This window comes from Aquarana catesbeiana, linkage group LG04 (genome assembly GCF_042186555.1).
Source record: "Aquarana catesbeiana isolate 2022-GZ linkage group LG04, ASM4218655v1, whole genome shotgun sequence".
In the NCBI taxonomy this organism is placed as follows: Eukaryota; Metazoa; Chordata; class Amphibia; order Anura; family Ranidae; genus Aquarana; species Aquarana catesbeiana.
Genome location: NC_133327.1, coordinates 591,533,805 through 591,557,904, shown reverse-complemented (window position 1 = coordinate 591,557,904; position 24,100 = coordinate 591,533,805). Strand labels below are relative to the sequence as shown.

Below are 24,100 nucleotides of genomic sequence, written 5' to 3'. Positions count from 1 at the left end.
TAAATCAACCCATATGTGTTCTGCCAAGGATTACCTCAAAGCCAGCCAGTATTTGACATGCTGTTAGCACAACCACTACTGTAATAGGGAAGACACACATGTATAAAAAAAAAAAAAGTTGAAAGAGAGAGGTTAGAAGAGTTTTATCAAAGATTATTTCTTGTGAGGCTAAAAAAAAAAAATAGCAAAACTGGTGACATCAATCTCCCAAGATACATCTGGAAGGCAGCGAGCTATCTGGGCATCGTGGTGATAAACTAGGTGTGTGCCAATGGAGTTCATGGGGGTAAATGGAACATTTTCAGGCATGCTCTCAATCTGCATAATGGCTACAGACAGCTTTGAGCCTGGAGTGGGGCTTATAATGTTTATATACATACTACAGCAATTAAACACCACTAATAGCACTATTTTTCCCTAACGCCTTAGGCCTTACTCAGAAGGCCCTGATGATGTAGTCTTCCCAGGGGGCATCTGTTAGGCCGTGTTTAAATAGTAGGTAGTAAAAACATGTGGTTGAGCCACTGTTTTACAGCGTTTTGACTGCCAGAGAGTAATGAGTAGCTGAAAATCTCAAGAGAAGAAGATCCTGTATTGTGCTGGAGTGTCATCTCACCTAGTCTACTCAGATGATGACAGAAACTAACTTCCTCCATAGGTTTTCTTTTCAGTTTAGAGTAGTGTTTTAGCATAGATAAGGAGCTTGGAATGCAAAGTCCACTTTAAAAAATCATTAGCAGTTAAATCTATGCTACAAAAAGGGTTACATTTACTCAGAATAGTTTTGACACAACCTTTGTCACACAGGGGTTAAGGCTATGTTCACGTGTGTGCGGTTTTCTCTGGCAAAAGGAATCGGTTTTACACAGTTCATGTGGAAAATCCATTTCAAAGGAACCGGTTGATGTTATTTCACTGTGACAGAACTCTGTCATGGAAACTCTGATTCCTTCAAAAGTCTTTTTATCATCTAGCAAAATGCCTGAGAACGGAATGCATTCACACACATAAATATTGGTTCATGCAATACATTTCATGTGAAAAATCTTGCTGTAGAGCAGGCATGGCCAAAGTCCAGCCCGCGGGCCAATTGCGGCCTGCGTTCTGGTTTAATACGGCCCCCCTGGTGATTTGGATATATATATCTTTTGTGGCCCCCAGAGCCACAAAAGATATATACCGTATTTATCGGCGCTGCCTCGGAGGGGACAGGGAGGGGGTGGGATGAGCGCTGGCAGATTACATACAGGAGAATCTCCTGTTTACTCAGCAGCGTCTGTAATAGGAAGTCCCTTCTCCTGGGCTGCCATTGGACGACTGTTCTGTCCATCATAGGAGGCGTTGACTTTGTATTAAAGGGGCCGCCAAGTAAACAAGAGATTCTCCTGTATGAATTCTGTTGGTGCTCCCCTCCCTATCCCCTCTGAGGCTGCAGAAGGGCATCGATCAGGCTGAACTGATGGCAATGGTAAGGTTGCATTCATGGCACATGTAAGGGGTTAAAAGTGCTCGCTAGCGGCCGAATAGCGCAGATAAAACTAGCGGCATTTTACCAACAATGCCCGCCCGCCCCAATGTGAAAGCAGCCTTAGCCTCGGTTCACACCAGAGGCGGCACAACTTGCAGGTCGCCTCACCGAGGCGACCTGCACACGACTGCCCGGGCGACTTGCAAAACGACTTCTGTATAGAAGTCTATGCAAGTCGCCCCCGAAGTCGTACAGGAACCTTTTTCTAAGTCGGAGCGACTTGCGTCGCTCCCCTTAGAACGGTTCCATTGTACTGAACGGGACGCTACTTGTCAGGCGACCTAGGTCGCCTGACAAGTCGTCCCAGTGTGAACCGAGGCTTAAACAACAGACATAACCTTTCATTGTTCTTACTGCTCTTATCTGATGAAAGATTAAAAAGGATTGGTTGTTATGGGTTGCTGCAACTGTTCATGGGGTGAAAAGGGACACTTTCAGGCCCTTTTTCTTTTAATGCAACATTGCTGCAAATTCCCAGTGTATATTAATATAGCTTTATGTTCATTAATTTAATTAGCTAAGAGATGTAGTTAGCTAGTACTTGGCAGTGGGAGGTAAGCTAATGTATTCCAACAAGAGAGTGCTGATCAGTAAATTGTGTAGAAAATAAACCCGACACATTTGTTTTCTGTAACAATGAGCTGATTTACTGTAAGAAGTTGATCATCTCCTTTCGCGTTTGACTGTAGGCCTTTCATAAATTAAACTGTATTCCCTGAAATGTGTAATGTAGATTGCTGGTATTCTCATAGGAGTATGTGGCAGAGGGCCAAATAGCACCCTTTAAAAACATATTTTTGGTGTTTATCTATGCATTCCCTCTATTTCTCTCCCACCATTATTAGGGGGGATCATATTCGCTGGGGAAGATTACTTTTTAGTGCAGGGGTGGGGAAATCATTTTCCTAAGGGGCCACATGAGAAACTGTGTTGTGGAGGGCCCAGTTCAATTCTGCACAATAATAATTTTGGACCTGGGAGGGTCCATAAGTACGTAAACATGTGGAAAAAACACATGGCGCTAGAAATAATAAATACAAATAGGTCTCTTTAAGACGTGCGGTCGGAGGGTAGTAAAATTGGGCAGCTGCATTTTACTGGCCACACAAACTGTAAAATAACAGCCAGATAGGCTGTCTGAAAAAAGGCCTGCAGTGGAACCCCTGAAGTGGGTTTACTTTACTCTCCCAATCAACATTGATTTTTTTATAACCCTCATGCTGCAAGCATTAGTAAATAGATAGGAAGGTTTATTTTTATACTTCTTTAGTTACATCCTGGTTTCTTGACTAGGCACATTATGTCATACATCCCAGGAGTCTTCAGGAGAGGAAGAGGTGTTTTCTCAGCTAAGGACATAAATTCTACATGAATCATTTGCCCTTTTTCAAGATGGCCACTTCCAGAAATTCTAGGGGGTTCTTTTTCAAAGTGATTTCTCAACAAAACAAAGCATGGATGGGGGGGGGGGTTTGCTTTGAATATAAAAAAATTAATTAAATCGTGTTTTTGGTTTGTGGTGCTCATTTGCAGTGAAGATCCTTTTTAACTGTTGCCAATTATATTCAAAATTAAAAAAGTTTTTAGTAGAGACACACTTTAAGCATTTTTCCACACCTCTTTAATCCGTTATAGTGTGACTGGGGCACAAAGAGAATTATAGTTTTCCATCTGCCTTTGTGGAGATCCAGTTCTGCACCTGCTTTGATCAGATGTAGAAAAACACAGTTCTCCACACATGGTGTAAATAAGCCATTAAAGTCTCTTTGCACTGTCCAATATATTGCTTGATGTCAGGGTAATTTGTAAAAACTTTGCCAAATGGAACAAGGGGCCATTGTCCATTACAGCCAATAATATTTCCTTTTTTATTCACCCAGAGCAAGTAAAAGAATGAAAGCTAAATAGCTTAATAAATGGGTCTCAGCAAAACCATGTACTGCTCATTTTAAAAATCAGCATCAGTGAATTTGTAATTTCTACTACCATATGAAACAGTCCTTGAGAACAGCACCAACTAATCCCATAAAAAGTTTCAGCATATTAATTTTAATTTCAAGACCAGTGAAAAAGCAAACACTAAGGAGGCCATTATCCATGCTGAGCTGACTAGACTCTCCAAAGTAAATTAAACTTTTCACAAAAGTTCTACCTTGTGAGCTGTTTCAGAATGAAAATCAAACACTACATTTAAAGTGGAATATTTATCTACCCTCTTCAGACAGTAAAGTACCCACCAGGAAATCAAAGAGTGCCACTGTCTCTGTGTTTTATTTGTTTTTGTTAAGGGCTTGAAATGTCAAGCTAAGCAAATAGAGAAATACTCCCAAGAGATGCTTGTTGGTTAAAGAGATTGTAACCCTAAAACAGCATAGTGCTTATGCTGTCTAATTTGTTCCCTTCTATGCTGTAAAAAACCTAGTTGATCCTGCCTGATCCTGTGTCCCCCATGTTAACTGACCACAGTAATCATGGCTGCTGATCCATGATACTATGGTCAGTTTACATGCCTCTGTCATCCCGCTGCTCTCCTCTTTACCCCTTCTCCCCCTCCTTCCCTGCCTGTCAAGCTCCTGTGTGTGAGCAATCTACTCCCCACCTCTCCCATCTCCTCCTGCCGCTATTGGTAGCTGGCAGTAAAGTCACAGAAGGATTACTGCCAGCCCCTGTTCTACCAAGCTATACTACATAGTGTAAATGTTTGTATAAAATTATGCCTCTAAATACCTTATTTTAGATCGTTTCTGTTTGGTCACGTGACTTTACAGCTGACGTCAGAGGGGATCTGAGCCCCTCCCTCCCCCCAGCTTCAGACACATTTGGAACGTTTTTTTTTTTTTTGGTAGCAAGTAACTTGCTCCCACTTCCTTATTCCTTGCCTTGGAGAGGATGACGTTTGTTGGGTTTTGTTCCATCTGTTCGAAAAGTGAAAAGTGGGTTTTGTTCCATCTGTTTGAAAAGTGAAGACATCAGACATCCAGTGAGCTGATACCTTCCTGTGCTTTCTGCCTTGATGTACTCTTATCTGTTAGCACTGTTCCCAGTTTTCTCTGTGAACTTCGAGTGTTGCCTTGAAAGTATCAATCTTTTTGTCTCTATTTCTCAAGCTGAGAAGGCTACTAAAATCAGCCATTAATAGTTCGAATCTCGGCCAGTTCAGCAGGGCCCAGCTGAGATTCCAACCTTCTATGGGCAGACTGTGTGTTTGTAATTGGGTACAAGCAGCATGCAGTATTTTCATTATGCAATTATAGCCACTGGCAATATTCATTGTGATCTCCAGGCAGGGACAGTTCTCCGTAACACCTCCCCCCACTGGCAGAAAACAGTAGCTCCGCGGGAGGGATTCCCCTATCAACACTGACTGTGGTTGCAGGAAAGAAAATCATATCTATGGCCTGCCTAACATGCAAACTAGAAGATCTGCTAACCAGGATAATTTTTTGTCTTTAGGTTCTCTTATGTTTTTTTGTGAGAAATGTTGTATGCTTTTTGCAACTTTATTGCAATGTAAACGTGTGGTTTTGCCTTTGCATGGCAAAGCAGCCTTTTCACTTTAATGGTTGCCTCCCTCTCTTTCTTTCACATGCTCAGAGCTCCCTTCAGCTGCTGGGAGTGAAGAAAGTGAGTTATATGTAAGCTCCAAAGTGTCTCTTTCTCTGATACCATGTGACAGTTCTGGGTGATTGAGTGGCCAATTACTAAGCAAAAGTGCTGTCATATGGGATTGAATCACATGCTCACCATACTCAGAGGTACCTAGTATTTTTCTGCACTCCCAGTGGTGGTGAAGGGAAGGTGATTATGTGCGGCTCCTAGTGCCACTATTGAAGCCTGCTGTCAACTGACGTCACAGAGCCAGAAGCCTGGATCGGCACCTGAGCCAGCCCCTCCTTCCCCCTCCACAGGCCAGTGCTCCAGTGCTCAGAGCGGAAGGGTGAGAGCTGAGCAATCATCGGTGTTTGATCGCTCAGTTCTCACTACAGAACCGGCAGGGGACAGATGCAGCATCGGATCGATGCTGCAGCCACCAAGATGAGTGTAAATGTTTGTTTTTTTCCAAAGCCATACTTCTCTTTTAAGTATTAGTATACTACTATCACAGTATTAGCATATAGACATAGACACCAGGCGGCTTGCTTGTAAATAGATTAAGTATAATATTGCAATACAAAATAAATGGCAATGCATAAAAGCAATAAACAGGTAAATTAATCTGTTTGAATGTATGGTATCCATGTCTAACTGACATGGATACCAGGCTAGATTATGGCAGTCAATCCAGATCACAGTGGTACTGAACTAAATCTAACCGATATAAGCATCACTGGTAAAGGCAGCGTAAACAGTGAACGGTATAAACGAATGAACAGTTTAATGACATCTCCCTGCAACAAATGATCAGACAGTGTCCCAGAGTGCACTCGATGTACATTTCCCCGAGTAGATGTAGGTGTATATTTTTCTAAAACGATGTACCTCTGGGAGGTTGTTACACAGTACCTGGCACTTGACTTGTACACTTCAGCCAGCTAACAATGGGGCACAATCTGTACAGTGGTCCACTTACTACCATCTGCATGCAATTTGCTTTGGGGTTGCTAGGCAAGAAAGGGGCAGTCTCCTGTTGTACTGAATTACTAACAGCAATGAAGTAAGCACAACTGAATCTGCTCGCCAGTCCTGGCACACAGCAAACCTTTCCCTAGATACTTGTGAGTCTGAAGTCTTCAGGAACTTGATCCTTGGTGTCTCAGTCTTCAGCAGATCTGGTCCTTGATGGCTTGTCTCTGGTCTCTGCACCCCAGCACAGGTCTCTCTAGCTCCGATTCCCACACTGCAAGACAAAGTTTACTCTCCAAAACAGCCCAGGAACTCTTCTCTCTGGTGTAGGCACAAACAGGTACCAGCAATAGATCTGTACCACTCTGGTTCCCACACTGCAGTAATGTTGCAAAACCCAGGAAAATCTCTACTCTCTCCTCCTCTGGCAGGGGTTCTTGTGACTCTTGTAGTTCGCAGCTGCAATTACCTCCACAGTGCACCTTGCAAAACGACATTTCCCAGGGTTCCTAGCAGCTGTATCATAGTCATTCTAGTCCTTTGTATCTCTCCAGCTCCCCCTAGTGTGTGCAGGTGAGACAGAAAGGTGAGTGGAATAGAGAGATGTAAACAAGTAGGAGAAGACAGTATCCCTGTACCCAGCTACTTATGTTAGCTACATTTTTCCATTCCCCATATACAAATAAAAAATGGCTCACTCAAGCTATGTAAACTCACCATGCAGTGGGTGCTCAATTTTTTTAACTGAAAAGAAAGTGAAAGCAACACAGTAATGCTATGCCTTTTAGTATTTTTTCTGTTTCAATATTTTTTTAGAGGTGTTAAGAATCATAACAGGCCATGGTTTGCCCACACAAGGGTGACATTGAACAGGCATGTAAAGAAACTGTGTGTGAACACGTAATGAGTAACATAACAGTAAACTATTACCAGGACCATAGAGTACAGGTTAAAAATTAGGCAGATATCACAGGCTACATTACTTTGTTCCCTGAAGGACAGCAGTCTACATTGATAACCTTCATATCAGGAATGAAGAGAAGAGGGAGGAAACAGGGGAAAAAAAAGAAAAGAGAAAGAAGAGAGAAGAGAAGAGGGGCCCCAAGAAAAAGTGAGGACCATGAACGCGGGACATGTACAAGCAAGGTTTAAAGCCAACCATAGCTAGTCGGGGGCAGAGACGGGAAGGAGTAACTTATCCACTTTCAAAAATTTTGCATGCAAATCCCTCAATATACTGGACATCTGCTCATTAACCATCAGAGCAGTCATTCTGGTTTTCAACCCCTAAAAAGCAACAGATGGAGTATTCCAGGCATGGGCAATGGTTTGTTTGGCGGAAATAAAAAGCTATGGGTCCAATTTCTGCAGGGTGCAAAGAGGCCCGGTATAGGGCCATGCAAGAGAGCCAGCCAGGCCTCCTTTGAGACTATCACATGAAATAACATCTGCAGTAGGTCAAAGATCCTGGGCCAGAAGCTGATCAAACGTGGGCAAGGCCACCATATATGTAGGACATCCCCACACTGACCACAATTCCAAAAACATCTGTCACTGCTGCCAGTATAAACGTGAGCAAGCCTAGCTGGGACCCAGTACCACCGCTGGAGCACTTTACAAGTGGCCTCAAGGGTGGTAGTGTTGAATGAGCATTTCGCTATTGTTGTCCAAGCCTTACTCTAGTTCTCCCTTCAATACTAGATCCAAGATCCTGCTCCCATTGTGTCACATAGGAAAATGGTAAAAAAAAAAGATGACCTACCATTAAGAGAAGCGTAAAGCAATGAGAGAAGACCAGGGGACCCCGGGGAGTGTAGACAAGTATGCTCAAAAGACATCTTGCGATAAGGAAATGTGTACGCCGAAGAGACAAAATCTTTCAGTCCTTTTTCAAGCTCTGTAGCCTGGTACATGCTCCGGTCAGAGCCGTTGTACAAACTATGCGAAGTTAGTATAGCAATTTCCCCTGCTGAGCTGTTGTGTTCTGACAGGTGAACAGTCCCCCTGCCAAAACACGCCGATCAGCGCTCTCAATGACAGAGAGCGCTTATCGGGAGTAATCGGCTGCTGGTTTTCCAGCATGCTCGTCTGTCAGAAGCCGGCTTCTGTTGGACAGGGTGGCATGCACACGGGCCAAATGTCAGCCAGTTTTTTTGAACCGGCTGATGTCTCCCAACATTCGGCCCATGTGTACGGGGCCTATCTTTCCTTCCTCACCTACATGGCCTAGAAAAAAAATACTCATGTGGCTCAAGCATTCCTGTTTATATTATAAAGGGTAAGCAAAAAAGATCAAATGAATAGTCCTGCAAGCTTAAGCATCGCTAAAAATTTAAAACACAATAAATCTAATGATAGTATATGAATCCAGGTGAGGAAAATTTTAGAATATCTGTGTGATAGTTCATATAAAAGACATCAGCTGTATGGACGCTCGACCATCACCACACGAAGTTATCCTGCTCCCTTTAGGAGTTGCACTCACCGAATTCCCGATAAACAATCGGCTTTACATATATGTTAAGCCTTTGCAATCACTGCCAAAAGGACATCAGCCCAGAACTCCAATATCAATCAATCAAAAAGATGTTAAACGTTCTGGTCCTATGATTCGCCCAGACCAAGCAAGCCAAAATCCTTTCATACAGTTTGGGCACAAGGAAGAAAAAGAATCCGCATAGTGTAAAACTTCTATTCAAAAGAAAACCCTTCCCTTATGCCAATGCACTTACAAACATAATGTCAAAAAAGACGTTCAGTATAAATATTGCACTATGTATTCAGTTCCGATATTCTCACGACCTCTTATGGAGATATGATTGTTCGTGGTGGTTCCCGGGAGGAGATCAGAGACAGATGCAGCAAGCCATGTGGTCACACCTAGACGCGTTTCGTCATTCCATCTTTGTCAATAGACGCCTATTGACACAGGTGGTGTGGTGATGGTCGAACATCCATACAGTTGATGTCTTTTATATGAACTGTCACACAGATATTCCGAATTTTTCCTCACCTGGATTCACATACTATCATTAGATTTATTGTGTTTTAAATGTTTAGCGCTGCTTAAGCTTGAAGGACTATTCATTTGATTTTTTTACTTACCTTTTATAATGTTTTGTACTAATATAGCAGCTGCTTAGTTTAATTAGGACTAATTTTACACCTAAGAGCTGGAAAAGTGACCCTGTTTACTTACTTTTTGCATTCCTGTTTATGGTTGAAGCTGGACCAGAAACCATCATAATGTGATGAGACTGTGCTTGCACATCTAACTTTTTTCTTGAGCTGCTGTTTATAGCTATCTGTAGTATATAGTAAAGATGATTCAAAAGATGCCTGTGGGCACTCACTCATCTGCCAGAAATACGGCATTGCAGGTTTTAGATCAGTAAATTTTTCCACAACAAAAAAGGTCAGTGTGCCGGATAGAATCTGCATCAGTCTATTCATGCATTTTACCTTTGGATGACTAAAGACTGCACAGTATAGCGTTAAAACTTTCTGTCTAGAAAATATGCAGGTAAAAGCACAAGGTAACTGGAAAGGACAGGATTTCAATGACAAAATGTCACCAGCAGATAAAAGAATGGCAAGCAATGCAAATGCATTTAGCTTATTGCTCTCTCTCTCTCAATCATCTTTGCACTACTTCCAATTCTTAAGTGAGCTTTATCTACTGTGTAATATCCATCCACTAAAATATTCCATTAATGATATTTTATATACATAATATTTTCCTTTTTTTTTGTAGCAGCTGAAAATGAACTATGTAAGAAAATGATGGAAAAGTAAGGAAGGTGATCCTGATATTCAAAGATGCACGAAAGATGCAGTGTTTCTGCAGAACTGTGCTACTCCCTTGTATTGATATGTCTCCTATGTTATTTTTCTGTCACATAAGATGTGTCTCGAAATTCTGCTGAAGCCTATTCTAACACGCTGTTGTTACACTGTTGAATTGTTACAGCCTGATCCCCTCTTCTAAATAAATACATATTCAGTCGTTTTTAACAAGGTACTGAATAAAAGGTGTGAGGTGCAATTAACTATATCAAGCAGTTATGACTCGTCCACACCAGTGTGATGACTGGAGTTTTTCAGCACTGGAAGAAAGCCGTCACCACTAGGGCACATGGCAAACAACTCTGTTCTGTACAGCGCATCTGGAGAGTATTCACAGCGCTTCACTTTCTCCACAATTTTTTATGTTACAGCCTTATTCTAAGATGTATTAAATGTATTATTTTCCTTAAAATTCTACAAACAATACCCCATAATGACAACGTGAAAGAAGTTTGTTTGAAATCTTTGCAAATTTATTAAAAACAACAGCAAAAAAAAATCACATGTACATATTAAGGCTCGGTTCACATAGGGGCGACTTGTCAGGCGACCTAGTCGCCTGACAAGTCGCCTCCCGTTCTGTGCTACGGAACCGTTCTAATAGGAGCGACGCAAGTCGCTCCGACTTAGAAAAAGGTTCCTGTACTACTTTGGGGGCGACTTGGGGCGACTTGCATAGACTTCTATACAGAAGTCGTTTTGCAAGTCGCCTCGGAAGTCGTTTGCAGGTCGCCTCGCTGAGGCGACCTGCAAGTCGTGCCGCCCCTGTGTGAACCGGCACTTAGTATTTACAGCCTTTGCCACAACACTTAAAATAGAGCTCAGGTGCATACTGTTTCCACTGATCATCCTTGAGATGTTTCTACAACTTGATTGGTGTGCACCTGTGGTAAATTCAGTTGATTGGACATGATTTGGAAAGAGACACACCTGTCAGAGCACAAACCAAGCCATGAAGTCCAAGGAATTATCTGTAGACCTCCGAGACAGGATTGTACCAAGGGACAGATGTAGGGAAGGGTACAGAAAAACTTCTGCAGCATTGAAGGTCCCAATGAGCACAGTGGCCTCCATCATCTGTAAATGGAAGAAGTTTGAAACCACCAGGACTCTTTCTAGAGTGGGCTGCCCGGCCAAACTGAGTGATTGGGGGAGAAGGGCCTTAGTCAGGGAGGTGACCAAGAACCCAGTGGTCACTCTGACAGAGCTCCAGCGTTTCTATGTGGAGAGAGGAGAACCTTTCGGAAGAATATCCATTTCTGCAGCACTCCACGAATTAGGCCTGTATGGAAGAGTGGCCAGACGGAAGCCGCTCCTCAGTAAAAGGCACATGACAGCCTGCCTGGAGTTTGCACCTGAAGGACTCTCAGATCATGAGAAACAAAATTCCAAAATTCTCTGGTCTGTTGAAACAAAGATTGAACTCTTTGGCCTGAATGGCAAGTGTCATGTCTGGAGGAAACCAGGCACCGCTCATTACCTGGCCAATACCATTCCTACATTGAAGCATGGTGGTGGCACCATCATGCTGTGGGGATGTTTTTCAGCAGCAGAAACTGAGAGACTAGTCAGGATTGTGGGAAAGATGAATGCAGCAATGTACAGAGACATCCTTGAGGAAAACTTGTTCCAGAGCGCTCTGGACCTCAGACTGGGGCAAAGGTTCATCTTCCAACAAGACCCTAAGCACGCAGCCAAGATAACAAAGGAGTGGCCACGGGACAGCTCTGTGAATGTCCTTAAGTGGCCCAGCCAGAGCCCAGACTTAAACCCGTATGAACATCTGAAATGGCTGTGCACCAACGTTCCCCATCCAACCTGATGGAGCTTGAGAGGTCCTGCAAAGAAGAATGGGAGAAACTGCCAAAAATAGGTGTGTCAAGCTTGTATCATAATACGCTTAAAGACTTGAGGCTGTAATTGGTGCCAAAGGTGCTTCAACAAAGTATTGAGCAAAGGCTGTGAATACATGTTATTTTTTTCGTTTGTTATGTTTAATAAATTTGCAAATATTTCAAATACACTTCGTTCACGTTGTAATTATGGGGTATTGTTTGTAGAATTTTGAGAAAATAAGGAATTTAATCCATTTTGGAATAAGGCTTTAACAAAACAAAATGTGAAAAAAGTGAAGCGCTGTAAATATTTTCCGTATGCACTGTATGCCCTGCTTTCGCTGCAATGCAGCCCACAGACCGGCTACAATTTATCTGAGCGCACAGAGAGGCACTGTATGTCACTGCACAGCAGCGCACTGTGCTGCTGTGCCATGGCATGAACTTTGTGCACTTCAATAAAGCTGCCAGGGAACAAAAAAAAACACCACCCCCTCCCCACAGCTCACTGCAGCTGCAGTAGACAGCTGCCCGTGCATTAAACCACTCCAGTTTAGTGTGCAGGCAGTGTGAACAGGCCCTTATGCTGGGTATACACGCATAGTTTTTTTTCATTCAGCTGGTGGGCTGAAGGATAAATTAAATTAGGGTTGCACCTATACAGATACCGGTAAATATCACTGCCGATATCAAGTACTTGTGCAAATGCTCCCGATACCCAAAACCTATACCTTTGCAGTGCGAATGGAGCCCATGTAAAACAAATGGGCTCAAATGGCACTGCAAAGAATTGCACTGCGATTTGAACAGGAATGCGGTGTGATTCCTGTCCAAATAGCATGCGGTTTTCCCTACCGTTCCAGTGTGACCCAAATATAGAAAGATAGGGAAGCGCCTTCTAAGAAATGCAGCAATGGGCAAACAAACAGTTTACTAAAAAATGTTATCACAACTCACATGTTAAAAGTACATAATATCACTTACATGTCAAATGCAAAACTATGACTGCTTGTGGTGTTCACAGGGCAGGAGGAGATGTATAGGCCGTCCGCCGCCAAGTTGACATTACTTCTGCGCTATACCCACAGGGCTACCGGAACTTCCTACATCTCCTCAAGTCCTGTGAGCACTGCAAGCGGCCATGGTTTTAGATTTGACATGCAAGATATATTATGTACTTTTAACATGCGACTTGTGGTAAAAAAAAAATTAATAAACTGTTTGTTTTCCCATTGCTGCACTGCTTAGATGGCGCTTCCCCATCTTTCTATAATGGGATCAAACAGGAGCGGTGGGGGAAACCACATTCCTGTTCAAATCGCATGCAATCCTGTCCAAATAGCATGCGATCAAAGATATCAGTGCTCAGTATCAGTGAGTACTTGACTGAACGTATCATTACTAATACTCACCAGTAAAAAAAAACGGTATTGGTGCAACCCTGAAGGAACGAATGGATTCCCCTCCACACAAGCGAGATGGATAGAGGAATACTCTCCACCGTGCAATTGTGTTCTGACAGTAGGGACTCCTCGGCTATCAGAATACACTGATCAGTCCTACAGCCAATTAATTAAATGAAAGCTTCCAGCAGTCCCGTTTGATGGAAATTGATTTACCGATTGACTTGTGTTAAACAGATTAAAATTCGGACGATCCCTGTAGAACTGCCCGATTTTTAATCTGTGTGTAACCAGCATTAGGCTCCTAAATTTACCTGCGATTGTCCCTGACTAATCACAAGCCATTAGCTATCATTTGTTATACATGGGATACAACGAAGTGTAGGATGTGGCAGCAATTAATTGCTAATCTTTACACATTGCCTCAAATCTGTGAGATCAATTGTTAGCACTGGCAGTCAAGTGCTGGCCATTTACTAACATAACAATCACCTATGTGATCACCTCTGGATCAACTGTGGGTATAGTATTGGGTATATTAGATTGTACGATATATTTTTTTTTTGTATTTTTATTTTTTTTTTTATGGTTGAACTGGATGTCTTTTTTCAACCTGACTAACTATGTAACTATGTGCACCCGGCACTAGGCTGATGTCAGACAGGCAATTTTATAGAATAAATAAATGGCTGGTAAAAAAAAAATAATCACGAATGTCGGAAATTTGTGGCTAGCTATGTAATCACTAGAGTTGCTGGCAATTTGCCACCAAGAAGCAAATTGTTGCTGCTACAAGCTAAACGAGCGCTGCTGCATTGGTTGATGTGCTCTGCTAAAAAAAACATTCTCCTTCAGTGATTTGTAGCGAAGTCTACAGAGGTGAATTTATAGCGACTGCTGCTGATGATCCTGTCGTTGACATGAAATGCTGACAAAATTCAATCACTGAGCAAGATAGCTATATATCGCTAAAAGATAGCCAGTAAGCGATTCCATAGAAAATCACTATGAGTTTCTAGTGAGGAACTGTACTCAAGAAAAGGAAGAAGGAGGGGAGTCCGGCGATCTCCTATTCTGACTGATCGTATCGCCGCTTTACCAGTCCGGGGATTTGACATCCCTGCGGCTTTCTCTCCTCTTTGCCTGCGGTGACAGGATGGGATATGCGAGTTCTGATTTGTCAGCACCGCTCATATGTCGGCGCAATTAAAATGCTCTTATATGTACCCCCCGACGAGGTACATTTAGGATATTGAGATGCAGGGGATTTCTAAGCCCTGGACCAGTGAAGCGGTGACCTGAGGTGTCAGTGCGGGTGATCGCCGGACACCAGGTCAGCGGGATCGGGTGATGAGGAGAGGGTCCAGTGTAAGTTCACCTTACAGATTTTTCTGTTAAGGTGAACTTACCCTTTAAAGGAGTTTTTTTATCTTAAAGTGGATGTAAACCCAATGTCATCCTTTCTAAACTACTGCCATAGGGGTTATCTATAAGGATATACATGCCTCCTGCATGTATCTTTACCTGTCAAATGTCTCCCCTCTGTCTGTTATGAGAGCTGAAAAACTGCAGATTCTGTGGGTGGGTCTGTTGCCTGGAGCTCGGTGGGTGGAGTCATGATGTCAGTAGACTCCCCGCCCACCTCTACACTCCCCTTGTCAATATGCATTTTCTCCTGTGTATTTCTTACACTGAACTTCTGCTATGATCTCTAACATCCAGTGAAAAGACAAGAAAGTAACCACATGACTTCAGCATGCCAAATCATGCTGAGGTGTGGAACAGCCAATCCTTGCAGAGCTGCTGAAGAAAGGAGTGGGGGAGGGAATTAAAAAATAATGCCTGTGTCTTAGGCTAGTGCACGAGATATGTAAATCACCTGTCACTCACAGCAAGGGGAGGATTTGACAAAGTTTTTCTCAGTTTGTCAGGATTTTTCTCACTGAACAATAAAAGAGGATTGCTCAGAGATGGATTAACTTTGTGTGGCAAGACTGGGCTCAAATGATAGAAAATCTTATACTCTACAGCATGATTAAAAAAAAAAATTTGGGTTTACATCCACTTTAATGCATTCAATCACTATGCATTAAGATAAAAAAAACCTTCTGTGTGTGGCAGCCGCCCCAGCACCTCCTAATACTTACCTGAGCCCCCTTTCAATCCAGTAATGTCCATGAGTCCTGGGATTCTGCCTCCTGAGACACAGCAGCGGCGCCATTGGCTCCCGCTGCTTTCAATCAAAGTCAGTTAACCAATCAGGAGAGAGGGGACACACAGAGCTGCAGCGTGGTTCAGGTGCCCCCATAGCACGCTGCTTGCTGTGGGGGCACTCGACAGGAGGGAGGGGCCAGGAGCAGTGAAGAGGGACCCGAGAAGAGGAGGATCCAGGCTGCTCTGTGCAAAACCAATTAAACAAAGGAGGTAGGTATAACATGTTATTTTATAAAAAAGAGACTTTACAGTCACTTTAATAGCCCTGTAATCTACAGTATTTCTTCATTAAAGAAAAAGTTTGTTTTTTTATAAGAAATAATAAATGCAAATTTTTTTTGCAGGTATAAAAATGTGCATTCATTATTTTTTGTTGCAGGAGCCTGTAAAGCATTGCACCAGCGATCAGCAGGTTTCCTGCAGATCTGTCATTGTATCGGCTTGCTCATACCTTGTACGAGCATGCCGATAAATTCAGACAGGAAGACTCAATGAACTACCACGGCGCTCACAGGGCCATGGTAGTTCATTGAAAACTACAAGCCAACAGCCGCAAAGGCTGCTGAATCTTGTAGTTTTCCATTCAAAGAGGATGTAAATGAGTGACGCAGCCGATTGCGTCTTTTTCCCCCGGTCCCTGAAGATCCCCAGTCTGCTGTCACAGCAAGGATTGAGGGGGGGGGGGGTGCATTCATGCATTCATAACATTTTACATGTTACACCCTGAATATGGGTGTAACATGTAACATGTTATAAAAAGTGAACTTAGCCTTTAAGTTATTTCTTACTGCCTCATATATGTAGCCTCCTTAAGTTCCTGAAACCACTAGTTTCTTTCTTACTTCTGTTTGTTTGGAATAAGCAAGTTTACATTAGTTGTGGTCATATGCACTGATCTATGCACACTACAAATCCCATAGTCCATCGTGGGAGTGAGCAACAGAGGATGGCTACGTTCCTACATACAGTGGGATTGTAGTGAACAGGTAGGCAGATCACAGTAGCGCAAAAAAAAAAAAAAGTCATTTGGTGATTTGGAGGATGTTGAGAGCAATAAAAGTTTTCTGAGTTAAAGCGGAGTTCCAGTCCCCCAAACATTCTTTTTTTCAAAGACTGCTCTGTAATTGTCAAAACCTGTAAATGAACATTTCTAACATGTCATATTTTTTGTGCTTTTACTTTCTTGAAAAATAGTTTGTTACTCACAGATCTCAGAAGCAGGCAGGTTTTTAGCTGAGGGCATCTGAAGCCCTCCTGTGTTCATTTCCTGGATTTATGTGCAGCTGGCTACCCAGCATGCAGCTCCTGATCTTGCACATGCGCAGTAATGCCGCTGTGTGGCTCTCCTTCCAATAACATGAGATTTCGGCAGTAGGCGATTTGCAAGGACTCCTGGGATACAGGACGTCGCTATCCCAGGAACCCTTGCAAATCGCCTAGTGATGTAATCACCTAGGCGGGGACAGGCGGAAGTAAAGAAGAAATAACCCACAAAAAAGGAAAAGGATGAGCTAAACAAATACAATACAGAGAAAGTGCAGAAAATGGGTGGAACTCCACTTTAATCCCTTGATCACACTAGGTGTTAACCCCTTCCCAGCCAGTATCATTAGTACAGTGACAGTGTATAATATTATCACTGATCACTATATTAATGTCATTGGTGATGTCAGTGGCAGCTAGTCAGTTCCCCCCCAGCGTCAGTTAGTGTCAGATGGCCGGCTGCACTATCGCAGTCCCTTTATAAGTCGCTGATCACCGCCATAAGTAGTATAACATTTTTTTTTTTTCAATTCCAGTATATACAGTGGGTGAAATAAGTATTGAACATGTCACCTGACTTGAATCCAATAGAAAATCTATGGAAAATTTATTGAAAGAACTAAAGATCAGAACTCATAGAAGAGGCCCACGGAACCTTCAAGATTTGAAGACTGTGTGAAAGAATGGGCCAAAATCACACCTGAGCAATGCATGCGACTAGTTTCTCCATACAGAAGGCGTCTTGAAGCTGTCATTACCATAAAGGATTTTGTACCAAGCATTAAATACATTTCAGTTAGCACGTTCAATACTTTTTCCCATGTCATTCCATTTTTTTACACATAACTTAATTTCTGAACTAATTTTTTTGGTTTCTTTGTAAGTATGGATTGCATGGGTTGTTACCAACATGGTGAAAATTTCATGTCAGTAGCACCTTTAGAAATATATTTACCTAGAAAAATGGTGACGTGTTCAATACTTATTTTACCCGCTGTATAGTTTGTAGGCGCTATAACTTTCACGCAAACAAATCAATCAATATACACTTATTGGGATTTTTTTTATCAAAGACATGAAGCAGAATACATTTTGGCCAACATTTCTAAATAAATTATATTTTTGTAATTTTTTTATTGGATTTGTTTTACAGAAGAAAGTAAAAAACATTGGGGTTTTTTGCCAAAATTTTTTGTCTTTTTTCGTTTAACCGCAAAAAATAAAAAAACAATAGTTTTTAGTTTTCAGTAATTATTTTACTGAAAGGGTAGTTGATGCTTGGAATAAACTTCCAGCAGAGGTAGTGAGCCAGTCAAAAGTAAATGGCTTCAAAAATGCTTGGGACAAACATAGACAAACATAGACCTATACTAGACAAAAAAGTTAACAAAAAAATACAATCTTTTTTTTAAGAGGGGCAGACTCGATGGACTACTCGGTCTTTTTTCTACCATCACTTTTCTATGTTTCTAATCAAATACCACCAAAAGAAAGCTCTATTTGTGTGAAAAAATGATATAAATTTTGTTTTTGTACAGTGTTGCATGACCCTAGCCGGGACAGAGGCTTTTGGAGGGGACTGAATGCTATCCTCTTGCCGACCGATTATGGGCCTTGGCATTTGGGGGAACGGTGTTCTTTGTGAATTGTATGCCTGGGGACCCTTGAGGTGGTGCTACTTTGGATTCAGGTCCATATCCCCCCAAATCCAAAATCTGGGAACCCTGTATTTGCCATATTACAAATAGTGACTGATTCCTACTGTTGGGACACATACTGTTAGTTGCTAATTTCATCAACTCCAGCCACCTGTCTGTTGTCTTCTATAATGTAAATGAGTCTAGTGTGGCTTCTCTTTCAGCCATTGTTGTCTGGGCTAATTAACCCTGCAATTGTATGAAGGATTTCTGTGTTGAGATGTATGATAATGTGTATTGTATAGTCGGTGAGCTAAGAGACGTGAAGTCTGTCCTAAAGGTCATGTCTCTGAGTCACCTAGACTGTCTAGAGGATTAGATAATTAGCTCATGTTAATTAGGTTTCTGGTGAGAGGTTGTATTTTCATCCTGCTGTATATATTTGTGTGAGATCTCAAAATAAAATTCATTCCTGTTTGACCTTCAACACAGAGCCTCGTCTCCTACTTGGGGGGAGAATTATTCGTATGGGTTTCTTGTTCGGCTGGTTGGAGTGTTCGGTAGCTGCCTTTGCGTTCGGGAATGGAATGTCCTAAACTACTTTAACCCCATTCATACTCGGGGTGTCGTTACATGCGCAATTACCAATTAAAGTAGTGCAGTGCTAATAAGCAAAAAATGGCCTGTCAAGAAGGGGGTAAAATCTTCCGAAGGTCAAGTTTTTTGTGTCACTTTAATCTTTCAGCTGTTTGCAGAGAATTGAAGCATTATGGGCTTATATTGTTTAATGTATTAAGCTACATATATTCAGGCCATAACAATTAAATCTTGTAACTTTCTAACCTGTTAAGAATTGTCCAGGAACATGCTCTGCTCTCTGCACAGTTAATATTCTTGGAATCACATTTAGCTTGATCAAAAAATCTCTGTGTCAGAAACATGGTAGAGACACTGACCCTGTTATTTTGGGGGTTTTAAAAACATAACTGAAATAGTAAGACGTGACCTGGCACAGATTGTGTGGTAGGCAGCTCAAAAAGAGTGAATAGCTTTATATGGGCAGTAATAACACTGGCCCAGATAACGGGAGGAAATGAAAGGAAGCGGAAATAACCTCAAGCCACCATCTGCTCCATAAATTATAAGCCCTAAATTCTTAATTGTAAATAGGTCTTTTCCATCTGGTATATTTCCAAATTACTTTTGTAGGAAGCAAATGGACAGAATAGTCGTTGGTTTTACGCTGTTATGATTGGGAAGAATCTGGCTTTTAGGAGATTCTGGAAGAGTGGACAGTTGGAAGAGGCTCTAAATGATAAAAGAACTAACATGTGCTGCAAAAGCCAAATACTAACATCAATTAAAAATGAAAAAAACACCTTAGCGAACCTGTTCCTACATAATTCCATCAAAAAACACATTTCTCATTACAGGTCATGTCCACTTAAGTTACATAATGTGTTTACTCTCAATCAAATGTCTACATATTCCTGGACAGCCAGAATGCATGTAGTCACACTTGGCACTGCCATTTGGATGTGATGGCAGCTCACCTAGATAAGAGTAGTCACTCTAGAGCAGGGGTGCTCAAACTCGTTCTCTGTGGAGCCCTCTGATGGGGCCTGCCACCCCAAACTAGGAAAGTGCATGCCAATGCTCTGGGTTAGCAGATAGGCAAGCCCAGATTGTAATCGAGGTGTTGCCGACCTGCCATGCCATAGCATCAGAGTGCATGGAGCTGGGGCAAGCAGCGAAGGAAGGAGGAGGTCGTGGAGGGAGCAGGATACGTATAAGCCGATGCTTCCTCTGGAGCACCGGCTCCTGTCCCAAGCGGAGTGATACCAAGTGCACTTTGCCTGGGACCTTTCTAGCAGCCTGGAGAGCGATGCAAGCAGAAGCTGGAAGAGGAAAAGGTCAGTGTATTAATAATATGTATTCTTTTACATGTTTTTGGTAAAAATAAAAAAAATCCCAATAAATGTATATTGATTGGTTTGTGCAAAAATCAAACTATGGGATATATACTGGAATTTTTACTTATTTCAATTTTTTTTCAAGTAATGGTGGCGATCAGCGACTTATAGCGGGACTGCGATATTGCGGCGGACATTCGGACACTAACTTACACTTTTTGGGAACCAGTGACCCGAATACAGTGATCAGGGCTAAAAATGTGTCACTGTACTAATGACACTGGCTGGGAAGGGGTTAAACATCTAGGGCAACCCCTGCTCTAGAGACATTATGCACCAATTCTGTGCATGCATGGTATTGCTGGAGTAGGATGTGAGCTCCCAGCTTCAATACTGACCTCAGCAATGATGAGAATAGTCATGTTACTCTAAGGCTGCTTTCACACTGGGGCGTTGGCGGTAAAGTGTGAATGGAAAGTGTAGCGCTAAAAGTGAGTGAACTTAACAGACCTAGAAAGCAGGAAGGCTTATCTGGTCAAGGGGTCCCCACAACTTGGGAAATTTTACCAAGGGGTCACGGCACTAGAATGTTGAGAACCATTTCATTTCAATGGTGGAGGAGCGGTGTATACAAAGATCCTGCTTGCAGGAGTTTTTTTAACGTCCTGCCAGCGCATCGCTTCAGTGTGAAAGCACTCAAGCTTTCACACTGAGACTGCAGGGGAGCCGTTTTTCAAGCGCTTTACAGGCGCTATTTTTAGCCCAAAAGCGCCTGAAAAACCCCTCAGTGTAAAAGGGGTCTGACAGTCAGATGAATGTAGAAAAGTAAATTAAAATACACAGCTCTCACTACAAAAATCGAGTGTGTACAGTGACCATTGGTAATGACATTGCCAGAAAAGAATGCCAACATTTTTGCATTTGCTTCCCCATCATGCCGGCTGTCACATGTGCACCCCAAATGTCAAGTTTAGCAAGGAAAGCCAAAAGATAGTAAATGCAACAAGGCTTTAGTTTAGAAACTCCGAGTCACTTTATTGCATCAGTTTATCCAGAGCAATAAATTCCAAAAGGAATGACATCTCAGAACTGAATGTAACAGCAGTGGTTGCTTTTGCCCCTGATGGACTTTAGATTATAATTCATTTGCATACAGTTCTCGGTTTTGATTTAAAGAGGTTGTAAAATCACATAACCCAATTAACTTGTAACCTGTTTTAACAAGATATAAAGTCCATGGTGTGTGTGTGTGTGTTTCTTTTAAATTTTAATACTAAACACCTTTTTTGCACAGCAATTCTATACAGTCATGTGATCTCCCTCTGCTCTCCTTCCTTAATCTAAGAAGAGCAGCGGGAGGGGCTGAGATTCCCCACTGATGTCAGCCAGAAGCAGAAGGTCATGTGACCACAAAGAAGGGCTGTGCAAAAACATATTTTGGATTATCATTAAACAAAACAAAAAAAAAAAAACCTGACACTGACACTGAATAACTTGCTAAAAACAGAGAGGATACAAGTAATTGTGTTATGTATTACATCAGAATAGAAACAAGAGGGGAGGGGCGGGAAGGATCTGCTCTCACACACAGACTAGGAAGAGAGAGGGAAAGGGGGAGAGGGGTAGAGGGAGAGACTGTATACACATAGCAGGATGAAGGAGGCATGTAAACTGACCACGGTATCATGGATCAGCAGCCATGATTACTGTGGTCAGCACATACAGGGGGACACAGGAACAGGCAAGATCAACCAGGTATTTTAGATCAACGAAAGGGACAAAGTAGACTGCAACAGCACTGTGCTACTGATCATGCTTTAAAGCAGTGGTTCTCAACTCCTGTCCTCAGGACCCACTAACAGGCCAGGTTTGCAGGATAACTGAAATACATCACAGGTGATATCATTTGCTGCTCAGTGATTGCAGTATTCTAGACCAGTGTTTCTCAACTCCAGTCCTCAAGGCGCCCCAACAGGTCATGTTTTCAGGATTTCCCTCAGATGAAACGGCTGTGGTAATTACTAAGGCAGTGAAACTGATCAAATCACCTGTGCAAAATAATGGTAAGCCTGAAAACATGACCTGTTAGGGCGCCTTGAGGACTGGAGTTGAGAAACACTGTTCTAGACTGCATCTCCCCAAGGTAATACTTAAATTCTGGCCTGTTAGTGGGTCCTGAGGACTGGAGTTTAGAACCACTGCTTTAAAGAAACAAGAACACTTTTTAAAAAAGATTTTAGGGTTACAACCACTTTAACTCGAGTTAAAGCTTTAGCGCCGCTTTTCAGCTGCTAGTGGGGCGGTTTTTACCCCAAAAAAGGGTAAAAACTCCAGGTTTTGCGGCGCTTTCAAATTGCTTTTCAGGCGCTTTGGAATCGCTGCCCACTCATTGCAATGGGCAGGGCGTTTTGAGAGAGCTAAATACAGCACTCACAAACCACCCCAAAGATGCTGCTTGCAGGACTTTTCGTAACGTCCCGCAAGTGCACCGCCCCAGTGTAACTGCAATGAATGGGAGGCGTCTGAAAACCACCCCAGTGTGAAAGTAGCCTAATGGCAATCTTAAGAGCACTATTCAAGAAAGTTATTCATTTAGATTTCTATAGTGTGTTCCTGGGAAATTAAATTGCTTTATCTGCTGTTGGGGCAGCCATCTTGGGTGCGCTCAGTAGAATATCATACTAGGGCCAATATTAGACAGGAACCAACTAACCAACCAGCATGTCTTTGAAATGTGGGAGGAAACTGGAATAAACGCACGCAGGCACAAGGAGAACATGCAGACCGAGACTCAAACTGAGGACCTCGAGCTGCAAGGCAGAAGTGCTAACCGCTAAGGCACTGTGCTGCCCACCCTAACCTGCTAATTTGACAATGAAGGAGCAGCAGAACACTGATGAGGTCACCCCCCTGATCAGGGATTTATGGGGCTGACCCAGTTTTCCTCTGGGTTTAGCGCTGGTGTCTAGGGGATTACAGAAGGGTGATATCAGGACAGATTCAGGACCTTTAACTTGTTACATTTCATTATTTTTAAGGAATACATAACTAATAATAGAAGTTTTTTTTAATATGTGCATGAAAGTCAGCTTTAATAAAAGGCTGTTTAGCTACATACTTTTTTTAGTCCAGATAATGTCCTTGGAGTCCACAGGAGAAGACACCGTGACTCATTTGCTGGCAATGCAAATAAAATAAAATTCTACTGCTAAAAATGGAAGATTTTCAAGGGACAGGCTCACTACTGCCTCTCGTCTAAGAAAAAGGTATACTTTATTTCTAAAAAAAAGTAAAAAGTTTTTTACAGTTTCACAATGACATGAGGAATACTTTCAGAGAGATAGGCGTGGATGATTTCCTAGCATTGAGCACAAGGAAGGCCAAACAATCAGGAAAACATTTCTGGCGACTGGATTTTAATAACGCAGACACTCATACAGTTAATTTTATTGTCTGTAATTAGAGCTTTGTACAGACATAGTGCCAAGTTTACTTGATGAATGGTGTTGAATCTTTTGATTTCCTTTGTAAAACATGCTTCACATCACAATAATAAAAAAGAAGCACAACATCCATAATTCTGGCTCTGGTATCCGTGAAAAGAAAACATTCAATACTTACCTGTTCACTGACCTCGCCACCAAAATCTGCTGCATTGTAGAGGAAAGCGTGATGATAATCATCTGCAGCCGGAACACTTCTGGGTGTGTCAAATGCCTGGTCCCTGCTATGTGATGTGGTTCCTTCCTCTAGCTGTCTACTGCAGTGACATAGAGGCCTGCGCAGGAAACCAAAAAGTACAGCAGGGGACACAAACATCCAGAACTTCCACAGGGTCAAATTCTGAACATTCGTCAACAAGCTTTCTTTTTCTGACATTGGTGGCATGATAGGCAAG

The 24,100-nt window shown here is 42.3% G+C and overlaps 1 protein-coding gene and 1 long non-coding RNA gene across 2 annotated transcripts in view; both read right to left on the bottom strand.

Annotated features, from left to right (window-relative positions):
• Positions 1-24,100, bottom strand: part of COMMD1 (copper metabolism domain containing 1) — a 276,696-nt gene that overhangs the window by 128,717 nt on the left and 123,879 nt on the right. The gene's annotated exons all lie outside the window — the stretch shown is intronic.
• LOC141141585 (uncharacterized) lies at positions 3,000-24,004 on the bottom strand. The gene is made up of 2 exons (XR_012244143.1): positions 23,824-24,004; positions 3,000-6,651 (listed from the first exon to the last, which is right to left on the bottom strand). It is a non-coding gene; the product is annotated as an uncharacterized lncRNA (long non-coding RNA).